The 17539-nt window shown below is 44.8% G+C and overlaps 1 non-coding gene across 1 annotated transcript; it reads right to left on the minus strand.

The window, feature by feature from the left end:
* Positions 1 to 8568: 8568 nt before the first annotated feature.
* Positions 8569 to 8687, minus strand: LOC138353443 (5S ribosomal RNA). Its single transcript, XR_011223146.1, has one exon. It is a non-coding gene; the product is annotated as a 5S ribosomal RNA (ribosomal RNA).
* Positions 8688 to 17539: the final 8852 nt, after the last annotated feature.

Consider the following 17539-nt stretch of genomic DNA (forward strand, 5'->3'; position numbering starts at 1 on the left):
CCTTGGCCTTCAAGTAAGCAGCTTGTACACAGGCAGTGACTCGTTCATATGCAAGGTTCTGAAGAGGAGAATAAGGTGGAGGTGGTGGGTGAGGGAAGAGAGGTGGAGAGGACTGAGTTTGTTGTGCAGTATTATGATGATGTTGCTGGTGAGGTGAAGCATTAAGGACACTGGCATAGGACATTGAGGTGGCTGATGCTGTTTGGTGATGAGATATAATAAATAAATAAATATGTTTATTCAGGTAAGGTACATACATACAAGTGATGTTACATTAATGGATTGATATAAAGATAGAGCTAGTACATACAATGCCTAAAGCCACTATTACGCAATGCGTTTCGGGCAAGATAGGTTATGGGAGGTTGAAGAAGAGGAATGAGGGTGAGCTTGAGTGCGAGGTTGGTTATTGCGAAGAGATTTTAGGGTTTGCTTTCTCAAAGGGCAAGATTTGTCAACTGCTGAATGACCTCCTTGGCAATTGATGCATTTTAAAGTGTTGGCAGAGCACTGAGTGTAAAAATGGCCTTCTGCAGAACATTTTGAACAAATTTGTGGGCTTTTACATTTCCGGGTTTCATGACTGTATTTGTAGCATTTAAAGCATTGCAGCAAAGGAAGATAGTCAACTGGACTAATGAGATAGGGAGGAGTGCTGGTGTTGAGGATTTTAATTCCATGGTGCAAGAGTTTTTGAGCTTCTGTAGGGGAGGAACATTGGATCTTGAGGTGTTTTGTATTGGGCACTGGGTATATCTCCATTACAGTAATAGCATTCCTGTGAGAGATGTCTTGAGAGAGATTGATAGTAGTAGGTGCTGAAAGGACAGAGCTGTCGACATTTCTTACAAGTACAGAGCATTTAGTTTTTTGTTCAATAGAGAGAACAGGAGTAAGTGAAGCTTGTGTGAGTTTTCTGAAAGTAGGTTCCTTGAAACAGGCAAAAAGGTCGTCTTCAGAGGCAATGAGAAATTTGATGGTGTTTGTGTTGGCGTGTTTGATGTGGTTAGTGGCTGGTGTGCCAGTGGCATTGTAGAAGGTGGTGATGCAGTCAATAGTGTCTATGGGTGTATTCCCAGTGTAGGTCATCCGTAGACAGTGAGCCATTGTGACTCACTATCTACTGACAGTCCCGTGTCTTGTGCCAATCACTGTGATTCCATAGCTCAGTGGGGGTCAGTGTGTAGGCCAGGTCTAAGACCTGGCCTATGGGTCTCACCACGAACAAACACCGTGTTCCGGAAGGTTGCACCCCCAGTTATGGTGGGCTCGCACGATCACGAGATTCCACAACTGGCTCGGCAGTGTCAGAAACGGAAGAATTTTAGGAGAGGAGAAAAAGAATGCACCTATGCCATGACGCAACTGCAAAAGGTGAACTTCCGTCTTCTCACCTGGGCCTGTTCTGGCTCGAAGTGGGGCTGTTCACCTAAATGCAGTCCGACCTGGACACAAGCACATTGGACAACACACAGAAGATGCCACGAGGAAGATGTCACTGCTTAGGACTAGATGCTGGCTGGGAAGCGCCTGGTTCTGCTCCAATAACTGCTGGCTGGAACTGGTTTTTGGCTGCACCGAAGTGCTCGTCGAGGCTGGAGATAACAGCTGCTGTAGTGACAGCGAGACGATGCTGGCTTGCTTTATGGCTGGCGAGCTGATCGATCCATCCACTCACGCACTCTAAGGAATCAGACGTTGGTAGAGTGAGGTGCGTAGCGCTCAAGCAGAGGGCCGCCTAAGTCACACTGCGAGCGAGACGATGCTACTCTTGCAACGATGCTGATTGGTTCGAACTTTTGCGCGAGTCGAGCTTTCCTTTTATATCCCGCTCGCGACTCAGCTCAGAGCGGGTCGCGTGGCGGAGCGCGCTGATTGGTCAGTGGCGGGCTCCCTTGATCCTGAGCGGGGTATATAACACGAAGCTCGATCTGCGAGCCCGCATAAAACACCACAAACCCACAACAGCAGCAGCAATGTCAGGACGCGGCAAGGGAGGCAAAGTGAAGGGCAAGTCAAAGTCTCGCTCCAGCAGGGCCGGACATCAGTTCCCCGTGGGCAGAATTCACCGTCTGCTGCGTAAGGGCAACTACGCCGAACGCGTCGGTGCTGGCGCTCCTGTCTACCTGGCAGCCGTCATGGAATACCTCGCTGCCGAAGTTCTGGAGCTCGCCGGTAACGCCGCACGTGACAACAAGAAGACCCGTATCATCCCACGTCACTTGCAGTTGGCCATCCGCAACGACGAAGAACTCAACAAACTTCTGTCTGGCGTAACCATTGCACAGGGAGGTTCTTCCAAACATTCAGGCAGTTCTTTTGCCAAAGAAGACAGAGAAGAAGTAAGCACTTCTGCCACCCACCACGACAAATACCATAACCAGGCTCCATCCGGAGCCACACACACTTTAATAGAGAGATTCAAGTAGACAATCAACTTTCAAACATTAATAATAACATTTATATTGATTTCATTTGGAATGTGTACATAACAAACAAACAAAACAAAATTATAGGGGATATTCAGCATCACTTGGAATATTAACCAATCATATAAATCCAATATATATTTTATATTTTACTTTAAGCGAGGAATTCATATTCTATCAATTTTTAATCATACAAATGAACAAAAGCAATTCTTCACTAGACGTAATGAATGAATAAATGATCAAGGTTTTAATGTGTTTCATGAATATATATATATATATATATATATATATATATATATATATATATATATATATATATATATATATATATATATATATATATATATATTTGTGAACCAGAATATGTTTGAGCAGCAGCGATCGTGCCATTGGCTGCAGTGCAACAATTCAAATAATTTGAAGGGCCTGCTCGGGTATATAAGAGAGGCTGGGAGACTTCCTAGTATCTCTGTTCCTCCTACTCAACTATTGCGCTCTGCTCCATTCTCGCCTACAGTCCTCACTCCACAAAACACCATGACTTCAGCTGAAGAAAATACTACAGTTCCCCTACAATCTCCTACCAACCCACTCCTGACTGCTACAGAAAACGGTGCAACTGACCAAACAGCACATCCTGGACTATCCCAAACTGAAGCATCCATGTCAAAGGCACTTTCAACCTCTTCACCCAACATTGTCCTCTCCACTTCCAATCTGACTACTAACACTACAACCTCTGATACCTCTCACCCGGTCCCTGTCAACAAGCCTTCTGTCTCCCTCCATCCCCCAACAACTTCAGTCATTTCTTCTGTAACTCATCTTGTCTCGTCCCGAGCCCGTTCAACAACCCGTTGTCTTACTCCCACCTCCCGCTGTAAATATCCTACAATTCCTACCACCATCCTCCAAGATGCACCCTCCTCAATAACTGCCCAACTCATTGAATCACGCAACCCTCATGCTCTTGTACATGCACAAAACCCCACCAGCACCCCATCAAAACCTAAAAATTCATAAAGATCATACAGTTTAATGTGCGGGCATATTTCAACATTAGACACATGGTGTCAGATTTTATTGAGATCGAGAGACCTGATGTGCTATTATTAAATAGCACATACATTACGAACTCATATAAAATCAAACATTATGGCTACTCCTCTTACCAGTCACCAGATGAAGCACATGAAGGAGTTGCAATACTCATCCGTTCTTCATACAAACACGAACTCTTACACACTCATTGGCTTCACAAACATTTCCTAGCCATTAAAGTTCATACACAAATGGGGTCTCTCATCATCTGCACAACCTACACCCGTCCTAACACCGACATTCCCATGCAAGATTTCATAACTCTCTTCAACAACTCTCACTTGCCTGTTTTTCTGCTTGCAGACCTCAATGCACAACACCCTACATTCCACCACAATACCACAAATCAGCATGGCAGACAGCTTCACCAAATATACACCCAAAAACATCTATTCTTTCTTGGCCCTGATTTCCCCACTTGTTTCACACATACAGGTTCTGGCCGGCCTGATCTCATACTCACCAACAGACACGGCAGCAACTTGCAACACTTCATTTCACCAGGGCCCATTACGGGCTCTGATCATATTCCCTTAATTCTCACAGTCTCCACAAATCCTATTCTCATCCCCAGCACTCCTCAATTCTCATACCATAGGGCAAACTGGGACATGTTCAAACAACACATTGATGACACTGATCTCACTTATGAATACAATGACAAACATCACACTGACATCGACACACAAGCACGCAACATACAAGACACCATCATTCATGCAGCAAACATCTCCATCCCTAAAACAGCACACAAACCACATTTCACTTTCACCCCCTCCATTCGCTCCAAACGCCTCTTAGCTTGCTATCACACTAGATTCTTACAAAACATACATCGTCATGGACAAATACTATGGGACCTAACAGCATTAAAAAACCATATCCTTAACAGCCTAGATGAAGACCACACAAAACATTGGAAACACCTTATAGAACAAGCAGAACAATACAGAAAACTGACACCTCAAGAATTCTGGAAACGAATCAAACGATTACAAGGATCAACTCACACACCGTTTAAATACCTTCTACATAATAACAACAAAATCACTGATCCTGAAGCAGTTCTCAACATTTTTAAACAACACTGGGAACAAATCTTTCACCCACATCCTCCTGAACCATTTGCACGCCCCAACATTGAAATAGTCGAAGACTGGATACACCAAAATAGACAAGCAACTACACCAGACGACCTCATTCACCTTGAAAATCTCAATTCAAACACTGAACTACAAACTTCCCTAACTCTAGCTGATGTCAAGACAGCTCTCATGGGCACTCGTCGTAGAGCCCCTGGTGCGTCTGGCATTGGACATATCCTTCTTAGACAACTCCCTGCTTCTATCATTACTGCTATCACTAACCTATTCAACGCCTCCCTTGCCTCTGGATACTTTCCACTCAACTTTAAGTCTGCCACAGCCGTTCTTATTCCAAAACCTGGGAAACCCCACACTGACCCAAAGAACTATAGACCCATCAGCCTTCTAGAGACACTTGGCAAAGTCTTTGAAAGGCTGATCAACCAGAGACTTAGAACCCACCTTGAACACAATGACTTACTCACTAACAAACAGTTTGGATTTCGGCCTCACCGGTCCACTCACGACGCCTTAAACATCATGACTAACTACCTCAGTATCAATCAGCACCAAAGACTTAAGACTGCACTCATCACTAAGGACGTTGAGAAGGCCTTTGACACTGTTTGGCATGACGGCTTAAAATTCAAACTATGCAACAACTTTAATCTTCCTCTTATCACCACCAAACTTCTTTCGAACTACTTAGACAATAGGACAATGCGAATTAAGTTCCTCCAACAACACTCTGACTACTTCAACTTACACGCCGGTGTTCCCCAAGGTTCTGTTCTTGCCCCAACACTCTACATCCTATACATAAACGACATTCCTGACCCTGTTCATCACACTTCATTAACCATATGTTATGCTGATGATGTCTCTCACCTTGTCACCAGCAACACCATTGATACACTAACAAACAGAGCACAAACAGAACTTGATGTTGTCACTGAGTGGGAGTACAAATGGCGTATAAAAACCAACTCCAGCAAATCTAAAATCACCTACTTTTTCTGTAAAAGAACTATTCGCCCAATTCCTCTCAAACTCTATTCATACACTCAAAATCCTACTTATATCTCTGTATCTCCCTCCTCCACAGTCCTGGGACTCACATTTGATCGACAACTACTCTTTCACACACACATAACACAGAAACATGCAATAGCTCTTCAAGCCATGAAGAAACTATACAGACTTAGATTTGCAAAACCTGACACAAAAATGCACCTTTACAAAGCACTTATTAGACCTCTCCTAACATACGCTCCACTAGCTCTTTCTCTATCTGCACGCACTAACAAAATAAAACTTCAAAGAATACAGAACAGAGCACTAAGATGGGTACTCAACACCCGATGGCAAGAGTTAAATACCAGTCAAAGTCTCCATGAAAGTACTAACATTCCTGCCCTAAATACCTACTGGAAAACTCTATCAGACAAACAAATCGATAGACTACTCACTCATCATGAACAACACATTGATTTTCTCCTACACACTCTCAGACTACCACGAAACAATCATGACCTCTTCTCTACCATCCATGATCCTCTTCCTAACTCTGTATTTCGTTAAACTTTAGCTCTCAACACCCAGCATCCACTATCATTACATATTCAGCTCTCAACAACCAGCACAAACAATCCGTAAAAAAGTTCAGCCCTGACGCTCTTGAGCCAATCACTGTGATGTTGTGAGTTTGTGATGTCCCGATGTTGTCACTGAAAACACCCGACTGAGTCCCTGCCTCGAAAGCCGCAACCTAACGACACGCAGCTGGGTTTAGCCCTGGCACTTTTTCTCTTACAAATCTTCTTCCTCTCACCCCCCCTTATCTTCTTCTGTCCCCACTTCCCAGCTCGCCCGTATGGGCATCTTCTCCTGTATTATTCTGATTCTGATTCTGGGGCCGGTGGTGGGTGATGGGTGATGAGTGATGGTGTGGTGTGGTGTGGTGTGGTGTTGTTAAGAGTTGATTTACGGCCAGCCAGCTGCAGCCAAGGCAGGGCAGGGCAGGGCAGGGCAAGGCAAGGCAAGGCAAGGCAAGGCAAGGCAAGGCAAGGCAATAACAGGACAGGACAGGCCAGGCCAGGCCAGGCCAGGCCAGGCCAGGCCAGGCAAGGCAAGGCAAGGCAAGGCAAGGCAAGGCAGGCAGGCAGGCAGGCAGGCAGGCAGGCAGGCAGGCAGGCAGGCAGGCAGGCAGGCAGCCAGCCAGCCAGGCAGGCAGGCAGGCAGCCAGGCAGGCAGGCAGGCAGGCAGGCAGGCAGGCAGGCAGGCAGGCAAGCAGGCAGCCAGCCAGCCAGCCAGCCAGCCAGCCAGCCAGCCAGCCACTCCCACTTTGTATTTATATGCATTCAATTTATATTCAAACATTATATATGTTAAGGGCCTTGTTTTAGTGTTTATTTTAAAAATGACAAACATCGAGTCATTTTACCAGTCCTTTAGCGTTAACGGTGATGCATTTTAAAACTGAACATAAATCGCCTTTTCTGGATATATCAAATATCGAATCCGCTTAATGTGCCTACAATTCAATCATTCAAAAAATACATAATTTACATCAAGCCTTTTCATAGAACAGACAATAAGATTTGTACATGCAAAAAAAAAAATCCTTTAAGTTATCAATACAATGTGAGAAATCTTTACTTTTATAACTAAAGTTGCACAATTATACCAACTCTATTGTGGCTGGGTGGTAAGGTGTGTGGCTGGTGTTTTGGAAGTCGCGAGTTCAAACGACCCAATGGGAATAATACTTTTTTTTTTTTTTTGCCATACAATCTTCCTAATACTATTATGTAGGTTTGTGTGTGTGTTTTTTTATTCATTCTTTGGTTTTATAGATGACATACATATTGACTCCTTTTACCGGTCCTTAATTAGGCTCTGGGGAAGCAATGGTGGTGGTGGTGCATTTAAAACTAAACCAAAAATCACCAGTTCTGGACGCGTCAAATATCATATCCGCTTAATGTGTCTACAACCTAATTACTTAAAACTACACTATTTAATTCATTCATATCATGTGCATATTGGTCATTATGCTCATACAACCGACATCAAAATTTATTTTCATTATTAGAATCATACATTTCATCAAGTAATACAGATACAAAGAGATTTTCTTTCTGAGAAGACCGTTATTATTGGCTGGCAAGCAGGCAGGCAGGCAGGCAGGCATTTGAGGGTTATTATTTCGCCTGTTGATTGGGGGGAGGGTTGATGTGTTAGGGGGTTTTCGGTTAGGTGTGGTGGTGGTGATTGGTGGTGGTGATTGGTGGTGATTGGTGGTGAGTGGTGGTGGTGGTTGTGGTGGTGGTAGTAGGTGGGAGTTGGGGGGAGGGGGGGGGGAGGGGGGGGAGGGGAATGATGGTCTGTGGATTCCTTCTCCGTACCCTTTACATATAAGCAAAAATATGCCCTCCTGTGGGTATAGAAACATTAACACAAATTATATCAGTAACTGATATTGTAGCCTTTTAAACAGAAAAGATTTGTACATACAAATACTTTTTAATTATCATTTATTTGTGGAAATGGCATTTACGTCATTAAATTAATACCTCAGCATCAAGTGTCCTGCAGCTGTGGTCCAGTGGTAAAGTGTATATAAGTGATGGGTATTCTTGGAGTTGCGAGTTCAAACCCGGATTAAGCTATATATATATATATATATATATATATATATATATATATATATATATATATATATATATATATATATATATATATATATACACAACATGTTTGGTTTTGGTTGTTTGTTTTTGAATAAAGCCTCACACACTATCTATATTAAGCGAGTTTGTTTTAAACATGACATACATATTAATTCATTTTACCAGGCCTTATTCCACACAACTCCGTGAATTTCCCGTGGAGCCAGCCATTCAAACAAAAACAAACGAAACAAAACAAAACAAAACAAAAAACATTATTGCCAACAGCATTTGGTGTTCCCAGGCGGTCACCCATCCAAGTACTAACCAAACCCAACGTTGCTTAACTTCGCTGATCGGACGAGAAGCGGTGTTCTCAACGTGGTATGGCCGTTGGCATGAGACTGCCTACACATTGTGGCTAATAACCAACTCTTTTTTTTTTTAAGTCATCGCGGCAGGATACGGACCTGCTTGTGGTGTCTTAATGGTAATTGTATCCTAACATATTTTTGTCTCCTTGGCATGGATATTTAACATCGTTTATTCAGTCTTGGGTTTATGTTCTTTCGCCATTTACAGACATTTTACATCTACCTACTTCCTCAGCCTGCCTTGCCAATTTCTAATGAATTTGTGGATTTTCTTTGGTAATACAAACATGTGTGTGCTCATCTGCTCTTCAGTTTTTATGATATTTGTCTCATCTGTCCTGCTTTATGATACTTTTACAAAGAACATGAACAAATGCTTCTATTTTAGAGAAGATATGGGATCCAGGTTTCGGAGCCGTAAAACCAACCGTCGTGATTGGTGGACGAGTTGCCAGGTTGCAGCTTCTGTACCGTGCCGGCACATAAATAGGTTCGGCTCAAGCGGCGGCAGCATCATTCCCCCGTGACTGTCTGAGCGTCTCTCATCACCTTGGTTGGTTCATCATCATCATGGTAGAAGCAAAGCCTACCAAGAAGGCTGCGGCTGCTGCTGCTGTGGTGGCCACCACCAGGAAACCTCGCGTCCAGGTTGCTCACCCGAAAACTAGTCAAATGGTTCTAGCCGCGGTCGCAGCACTCAAAGACCGTAAGGGCTCGTCTCTACAAGCAATCAAGAAGTACGTTGTTGCCAACAACAAAGTCGAGGCTGCCAAGATCGCCATTTACATCCGAAGATTTCTCAAGAAAGCAGTGGCTGACGGCATTCTTGTTCAGACCAAGGGAAGTGGAGCTAGTGGATCATTCAAGCTGGCCGTAGCAGAGAAGAGGGCCGTTCTAACTCCCAAGAAAGCCACCACAACCAAGAAACCATCTACAGCAGCAAAGAAGGCCGTGGTAACTCCCAAGAAAGCCGCCACAAGCAACAAACCACCTACAGCCTTGAAAAAGAAGCAGCAGCAGCAGCTTGTTGTTGGGAACAAAAAGCCCAAAATAAAGAGAGCTTCAAAATCTCCCAAACCACCCAAGGCAAAGAAAGCTGTCAAGAAAACAACAAAGGCAAAATAAACGACGACATGCAAGCAGCATGAATACACATGACAATAAACATCCAGGCCTCCCCCCTCAGTGGAGGGGCCTCATATGATTCCAAAAAGAGTTTAGTTTTGTAGACAAATAAATCATTACTTTTGGGGTAGATTTACTCTGTATATTATATATATATATATATATATATATATATATATATATATATATATATATATATATATATATATATATATATATATTATATATATACATGGGTGAGGTGATATGGTACCAAAGTTTTGGGTAAGGTGATTGACATTTACACAAGATAAAACACGAACCAATGGGAATAAAAACATAAGAATGGAAGTAACTGCAGAAGGCCTATTGGCCCATAACACAAGCACTTCCTCTTGAGGCTTCTATATTGGTTCGGAGTCTTGAAGCTATAAAATAAATATATATATATATTATATATATATAATATATATATATATATATATATATATATATATATATATATATATATATATATATATGCACACAAAACTAAATAGTCTTGTTAGACAAATTGCCCCTATTAGAGGCAAGTTGACTAACAAGCCGAATGACTGCAACTGTTTTGAATTTGAGTTAAATCTAACATAGAAATGTAATCAAGCCTAACCTAACCTATGCTAACCCAAGCTAAGCTAACCTAACCTAACTTAAGCTAACCCAAGCTAAGCTAAGCTAAGCTAAGCTAAGCTAAGCTAACCCAACCTAACCTAACCTAACCTAAGCTAAGCTAACCTAACCTAACCTAACCTAACCCAGCAATTCATGATCTTAATATAATACTGTTAATTGGATAAACCAATTTGGAAAGAAATGTTCGAAAATAACAAAATTAACTGTGCTTGTTAGGAAAATTGGGCCTTGCATACTTGTCCCAATAGTGTGGTTCTCGCTTTTAGGTACGACATAAACGTATACCTAAGTTGAGAGAGAAAAAGATTCGCACTCAAACATGCATATCGATTGCCAGTCCTGAATTCTGGGTAGATATTCGTGTCCTCTTTTTTCATTTACCATCATTTGGATACTATCAAAACAGCTCTGAGAAGGATAAAATGAATAAAACGGGTAGCTCACTCATGTAAAAAGGAAGAGTTGGGAAAGATCTCTCTCTCTCTCTCTCTCTCTCTCTCTCTCTCTCTCTCTCTCTCTCTCTCTCTCTCTCTCTCTCTCTCTCTCTCTCTCTCTCTCTCTCTCTCTCTCTCTCTCTCTCTCTCTCTCCCTCCCTCCCTCACCCCCCCCCTCCCCACCAATGATCCTGCTCTGCTAGTATATAACGTAACAAACCTTCCCCCTCCCCCTCCCTCCCCAATCAGAGTCCCTTTAAGCATGCGAGGATAAAAAATAGATTTCATAAGACCCAATGTGCTAGCTGATATCAAAACAATTTATGTTATCGTCTATTAAGCCCTTCAGTAAAAAAGTATAGGGACCTAATTAGGTCCCGTTTTGAGGTGGTGGTGGGTGGAATCGATGGATTAGCCAAGCTCTTATCCGCCGAATCCGTAGAGGGTACGACCCTGGCGCTTCAGAGCGTACACCACGTCCATGGCAGTGACGGTCTTCCTCTTGGCGTGTTCCGTGTAGGTTACAGCATCACGGATGACGTTCTCGAGGAACACCTTCAGGACGCCACGGGTCTCTTCGTAGATGAGACCCGAAATACGCTTGACGCCGCCACGACGAGCTAAGCAACGAATAGCGGGCTTGGTGATGCCCTGGATGTTGTCACGTAGCACCTTACGATGACGCTTGGCGCCACCCTTTCCGAGTCCCTTGCCTCCCTTGCCGCGTCCAGTCATGGTGTTGTAGTTGTGTGAATCGAATTGACGACGAATGCCTGAATGAATTGAACTGAATAATACAGGAGAAGATGCCCATTGGGGCGAGCCTTGAAGTGGGGACAGCTGAAGAGTAGTCGGTGAGAGGAAATGCTGAAGTTGAAGAAAAAGTGCCAGGGCTAAACCCAGCTGCGTGGCAATACGTCGATGCTGCAAACAACCCAACAACTGGCTAGGCTTGGAGGCGGGTCTGGAAGGCGGCGGTGGCAGTGCTTCAGCATTCAAGGTGGAAACAATCAGTCTTCATGTGGTGTCTTCTTCTTCTTCAATTTGGTGTTTCTTCTTTCTTCTTGCTTCGAGTAATCATTTGATGTTTGTAATCGGCGTAGTCTGGTGGGAAAAGGTCCTTTGACAATGTGGTTTCGTCGCATTCAACGAAGATTACTTCGTTCCTTAGTGTGTACTTTGAGTTTGGATCATTCAGCAGGCATTCCGCATACCTTGTGTTGAGTATTTTGCTGGAGAGGCGTCTGTATTCGGGAGTTCCAAGTGTAAGTTGTTCACGTTGATCATATAGTGCGGAGACTCTTGGAGACTCCTGTGTTGCTGGAGATGGTGATTGTGCTTCAACGTCAATCGAGGCAGTAGAGTCATCATCGGAAAACAAGTGTTGGTTTTCAGAAGCATCAGGTGTAGGTACCTGTGAAGCTGGTGTAGTCTCGGGTGCGGCTGGTGTATTTTCTGGTGAAGCTGGTGAAGTTGGTGCAGTCTCAGGTACCACTGGAGAAGTAGATGGTTCGTCTGGAGTAGTAGCAGTGTGCAAGGATGTTGCAGAGTCTGTAGCAGGTTGCACAGGGTGGGCGTCAGCAGACAGGATATCTGCCAATGCAGTTGAAGAGATGGTGATGTTGATGTTAGAAGCAGAAGTGGTATTTGTTGCTGAAGTCGTAGTATTGGTGTTGGCTGAGGCTGTTGTTGTGAAGAGCTCGTCACGAACAGTAAATGTTGGTAAACCGTTGTCAGCGTACATAATGTTCAGAATTCGTACAAATTCCTTGGTGTTCGTGCCTGCAATCATTTCAGCGGTGCGGATGAGTCCCATTATGACGTTATGGTTTCTGTTAGGGAGCAGCATCTGGTGTGGTGAGGGCTGGCTTGTTGATTCAGCAGAGTAAAGTTGTGGCTGTTGCTGCTGCGTCGATGATTGGTTGGCGGGCTGGGACCCAGGGCCCCAATGGGATGCAGTCTGTGCAGAAGCTCCGCCCCCTCCCGGAAGCAGAGGAAAGTTGGCGGCTTGCACGTTGAATGTTGACGGTTCTCGTCGTGTGGTGTTGGCTTGCCTGGCTTCGGTCATCTTCTGTATTTCTTGACGTCTTTTTGGACACTCAGCAGAGACGGCAGTATGGTGACCTTGGCAGAGAAGGCATTTGAGGAAGTCGCTGGTGCATTGTTTGAAGTGGTGACTCTCGACGCACTTGCTGCACCGTTGGTCCTGAGATGGGCAATTTTTAGTGAAGTGCTCATAACTATAGCACTTAAAGCACTGTCGTAGCTGGTAGTAATGTTCTCTTGTTATTTGTCGGGGTGTACAAGCGAGGCCGAAGCACCGGAAGCCGTTGGTGGTAGCAGAGGTAGCTTCCTCAGGCGAGGTGAAGGTGACCTTCATAGTGGAGAGGTGGCTGTCCTGCACAGGGATGAATTTTACGGTGACTGCAGTCAAGGAAGGGTTGTCTTCGGTTATGCTGGTGGCGACGTCGGTGGTAGCTTTTTCGGAGATGAGGGAGCTCACTCTCCTTACGAAAACAGTCCTGGCTGCGAGGTAGTGTCGTGGTGGGGTGAGGAACATGTGCGCCTCCTCGAGAGCAGTGAGGTGAATGGGGTTAAAGAGGCGTTGTACGGCCTCGGCACTGCTGAACAGCAGTTGAGGGAGTCCATCATCGTTGAGTACGACGTCCAGGGGTGCAACATTGGTTGTAGTGGTGATCAAATCCGATATCTCTGATCGAGAAGGGGTCTGGTTCCCTCTGAATCGTACCTTGATTCGGTAGATCATGGCTCTAATCGTTGCTGCCTAATGTTTACCCACCCGGCAGTGCTGGGTGCAGGAGAGCCTGATCTAGAGGGTTGCACTTTCCTTAAGAGGTCTCCCGTCTCTTACCGGTTTAATGCACCGGATCAGGGTGGGGTCTGACCTCTTAAAGCAAAGTACTCTGAAAGTCGACGACGAATGCCATTCATTCATTCATTTAAATATAGGTCAAGATACCCTAATGGGTGAGCGTGGAAGTGGGGATAGGGGAAGAATTAGTGGGGGTGAGAGGAAGGGTTTTCAGTATGAGGTAAAGTGCCAGGGCTAGACCCAGCTGCATGACATTGAAAATCGTTATGACCAGACTAGGCAGTGAAGGCAAGGAATCGGATCTGTGACAACATTTCGTCTTTTCTGAGCACCCACGGAGACATCAGCCCTCAGCTGGGTGTGCCCTGGAGGCTCACACCAGATGTGTTCTTTGATCTGTCAATCAGCATCGCGGCCCACCCAAGGCACCAGAAAACGGGAGCTAGTTGGTCCCCCCCTAAAGAGGGGGGAGAAGAGTTAGGAGGTTATAGTTGGAAGTTTGGTGATTTGAGTAGTGATATTATAGAAGAGGGGTTATGTAAAGGACGGAGCAGGAGGTGGATCGTCGATCAGGTTAAAGAGGTTGTGCGTATGTCTGGGTCTGCTTAGGACGTTTCTGAGGAACGTGTCGTAGTTGTCATGATAGGTGAGAATTCTGTCAATCTGTTTCTTCCCCATAGTATCCCAGGTTATGTTCAGAGGTGGGATGTTCGCCCTCTCATGCAGGGCCTCACTGGTGGTGAAGTCCTGCCAATGGGTATCGAACACCCATCTCAGAGCCCTGTTCTGGGTACGCTGGAGTTTCTTCCTATTTGTTGGTGCTGCAAGTGTGAGTGGGATCGGTGCATATGTTAGGAGTGGGAGAATAAGTGTTTTGTATAAGTAGAGCTTGGTGGCTTGGGAGGCATGTTTGAGTGGGTAGAGTTTTGATAGGGCGTTTGAGGCTATAGCTTTCTTGGGTGTTATGTGTGTGTGAAAGCGAAGGTTAAAGTCTAGTGTGAGTCCAAGTACTGTGGTTTTGTTGACTCTTGGGATCTGGGTTGCATCTGGTGATTGAGAGTAGAGTTTTACTGGGTCAGGGTTACGTCGTTTGTTGTAGAAAAAGTATGTTATTTTTGACTTGTTGGGGTTTGTTTTTATTCGCCAGTCGTGTTCCCAAAGGGTGACTTTGTCTATTTCTTGTTGTGCTTTCCGTGTGAGGGCGTTAATCGTATAGTCTGTGATCAGTTGGGTTACGTCGTCAGCGTAGCAAAGGGTCATTGATGTCCAGTATACTGGGTCAGGGATGTCGTTTATATAGAGCATGTATAAGGTTGGTGAAAGAACTGAGCCCTGAGGGACACCTGCATTTAGGTTGAAATAACCTGACAGCTTGCTGAGGAACTTGATCTGCATCTTTCTATTTGTTAGAAAGCTGCAAAGTAGCCTCTGCATGTTATCAGATAGTTGAAACAGAGTGCAGAGTTTGTAACGTAGGCCGTCGTGCCATACAGTGTCAAAAGCTTTTTCGACGTCCTTTGCAATGAGGGCCGTCTTGGCCCTTTGGTGTTTATTTATGGAGAGGTAGTTTGTTATTATGTTCAGTGCGTCTTGTGTTGAGCGGTGTTATCTGAAGCCAAATTGTTTGTCTGTCAATATGTTTTTGTGTTCTAGGTGATTCCTGAGTTTATGATTAATGAGTTTTTCGTATACTTTTCCTAATGTCTCTAGTAAGCTGATCGGTCTGTAGTTCTTAGGGTCTGTCGGGGATTTTTGGGGTTTTGGAATGAGGATTGCTGTGGCTTCTTTGAATGGGCTTGGGAAATATCCTGATGCTAGTGAGGCGTTGTAGACGTCTGTGAGTGCAAAGATTAGGGGGTCTGGAAGTTGCTTGAGGAGAGCTTGGCCAATGCCAGAGGCTCCTGGGGCTTTACGTCTGGTGTTCTTGAGCATGAGTTTAACTTCTTCAGGTTGTATTGATTCTGTGAGGTCACTTTCTAAGTCGTCTAGTGTCGTGAGGTCAATGGTAGGGTAGTGTGTGATGGCATGAGGGTTGTGTCGTATCCATGTTTCTACTCTGTTTATGTTTTGTATTGCTGTTGGTTGTGGGGGGTGGGGATTGAAGATGTCCTGCCAGTGTTGTTTGAATATGCCTATTACTTCTGAGGGATCGGTGTAGTTTTGATTGTTGTGAGTGATGTATGTAAAGGCAGAAGAGGAGGAGTTTCCTCTGATCCTCTTTATGAAGTTCCAGAATTGTTGTGGAGTTGTTTTTCTTTGTATTTCAGCTTTGTGTATGAGTTTCTCCCAGTTGTTAGCATGGTCTTGGTCAAGGCTGTTGAGTATGTGGTTTTTGAGTATAGTGAGGTCTGTGTTTACTTGATTGTATCTGTGAAGGTTGTGGGTGAATCTGTTGTGATAGCAGGAGAGTAGCCTTTTTGTTCTGATCGAAGGAAAAAAAGGAGTATCTAGTTTTGTGGGTTGTTTTTGGAATGGTAGCATCAGCTGCTTGTATGATGTTATTCTGGATGGTGAGGACTTGGGAATCTATGTCTGTGTGTGGTTTGTCTTGGAAGTTGTAGGGCTGTGTGCTGGCAGTTAGGTGTTGTTTGAAGGCTTCCCAGTCTGCATTTTGATAGTCATATTGTGGGGTGGCTGGGATGAGTATGGGGTTGCTGGAGAGTGTGAGTGATATGGGTATGTGATCTGAGCCAGTGAGGGGTCCGGGTGTGATGTAGTGTTGTAGGTGGGTGCCTGCTCTGTTGGTGAGGATTAGATCTGGTCTCCCAGTTCCATTGTGTGTGTAGGTTGTTTGGAAGTCAGGGCCAAGGAAGGTGAGGTGTTTGTTTTGGTGGAGTTGGTGTAGTTGTTGACCGTGCATGTTGTGTTGGCGATGGTTGAATGTTTGGTGTTTTGCATTTAGGTCTGCTAGGAGGAAGACTGGTATGTGTGTGTGGTTGAAGAGAGTGTTTAGGTCCTGGAGGGGGAGACCCAAGTTTGGACGAATGTATGTGGTACCAATGATCATCTGCCCGTGAGTGTGAATGCGGACTGCTAGGAAGTGTTTGTGTTGCCAGTTGGTAGTGAGGAGGTCATCCGAATCGAATCGAATTAAATATAGGACAAGATACCCTTCGGGTGAGCTTTGAAGTGGGTATAGGTGAAGAATAGCTTGGGTGAGAGGAAGCGTCGGAGTTGTAGAGATAGAGCCAGGGCTAGACCCAGCTGCGCGGCTGAATATGAGGCTACTTGAACACCTGGTCGGCTTAGGCTTGGCTGGCAGGGTCCCGAGGGAGGGGCGGCGGTGTGAGGTCTTCTTTCCTCATGACGTGTGGAGTCTTCTTTCTTCTTAGGAGTTGAAGTCTTCTTTCTTCTTTGAAGCTGAAGTCTTCTTTCTTCTTTGAAGCTGGAGTCTTCCGTCTTCTGTCTTGCACGTTGGTCTGCTCCGAAGCTTGCAGGGGTTCCACCACCTCAAAACGAGCAAAATTAGGTCCCTATACCCCTAAAGAGGGGGGGGGGGGTGAAGGCGGCTACCTTCGGGCGAGTCTGGTGTTGAAGCTAGGCTTGTTATTCTTCCTTGTTCTCTTGCGTGGAGTTTGGTCTGTTGGCGTGCTTGGTGAAGGTGTGGGTCTTGTCACTACTTTATATTCGTTCAGTTCTTCTCTTGCTGCTCGCCATACGCTGTTGTACATCAGGGTTTTCATGTCAGTTACTACCCTGGTAACAGTTTCCTCGCCGTTTCTGTGTTTTTTCGTTATTGTTCCTGCTTCCACGTCCAGGATTGACAATGGTTCTTCTGTGTCCTTGGGGTCGTGAATCAGGAATCTGCGTGGGGATCGCAGACCATCTAGGCT

This window comes from Procambarus clarkii, chromosome 57, assembly GCF_040958095.1.
Source record: "Procambarus clarkii isolate CNS0578487 chromosome 57, FALCON_Pclarkii_2.0, whole genome shotgun sequence".
Lineage (NCBI taxonomy): Eukaryota > Metazoa > Arthropoda > Malacostraca > Decapoda > Cambaridae > Procambarus > Procambarus clarkii.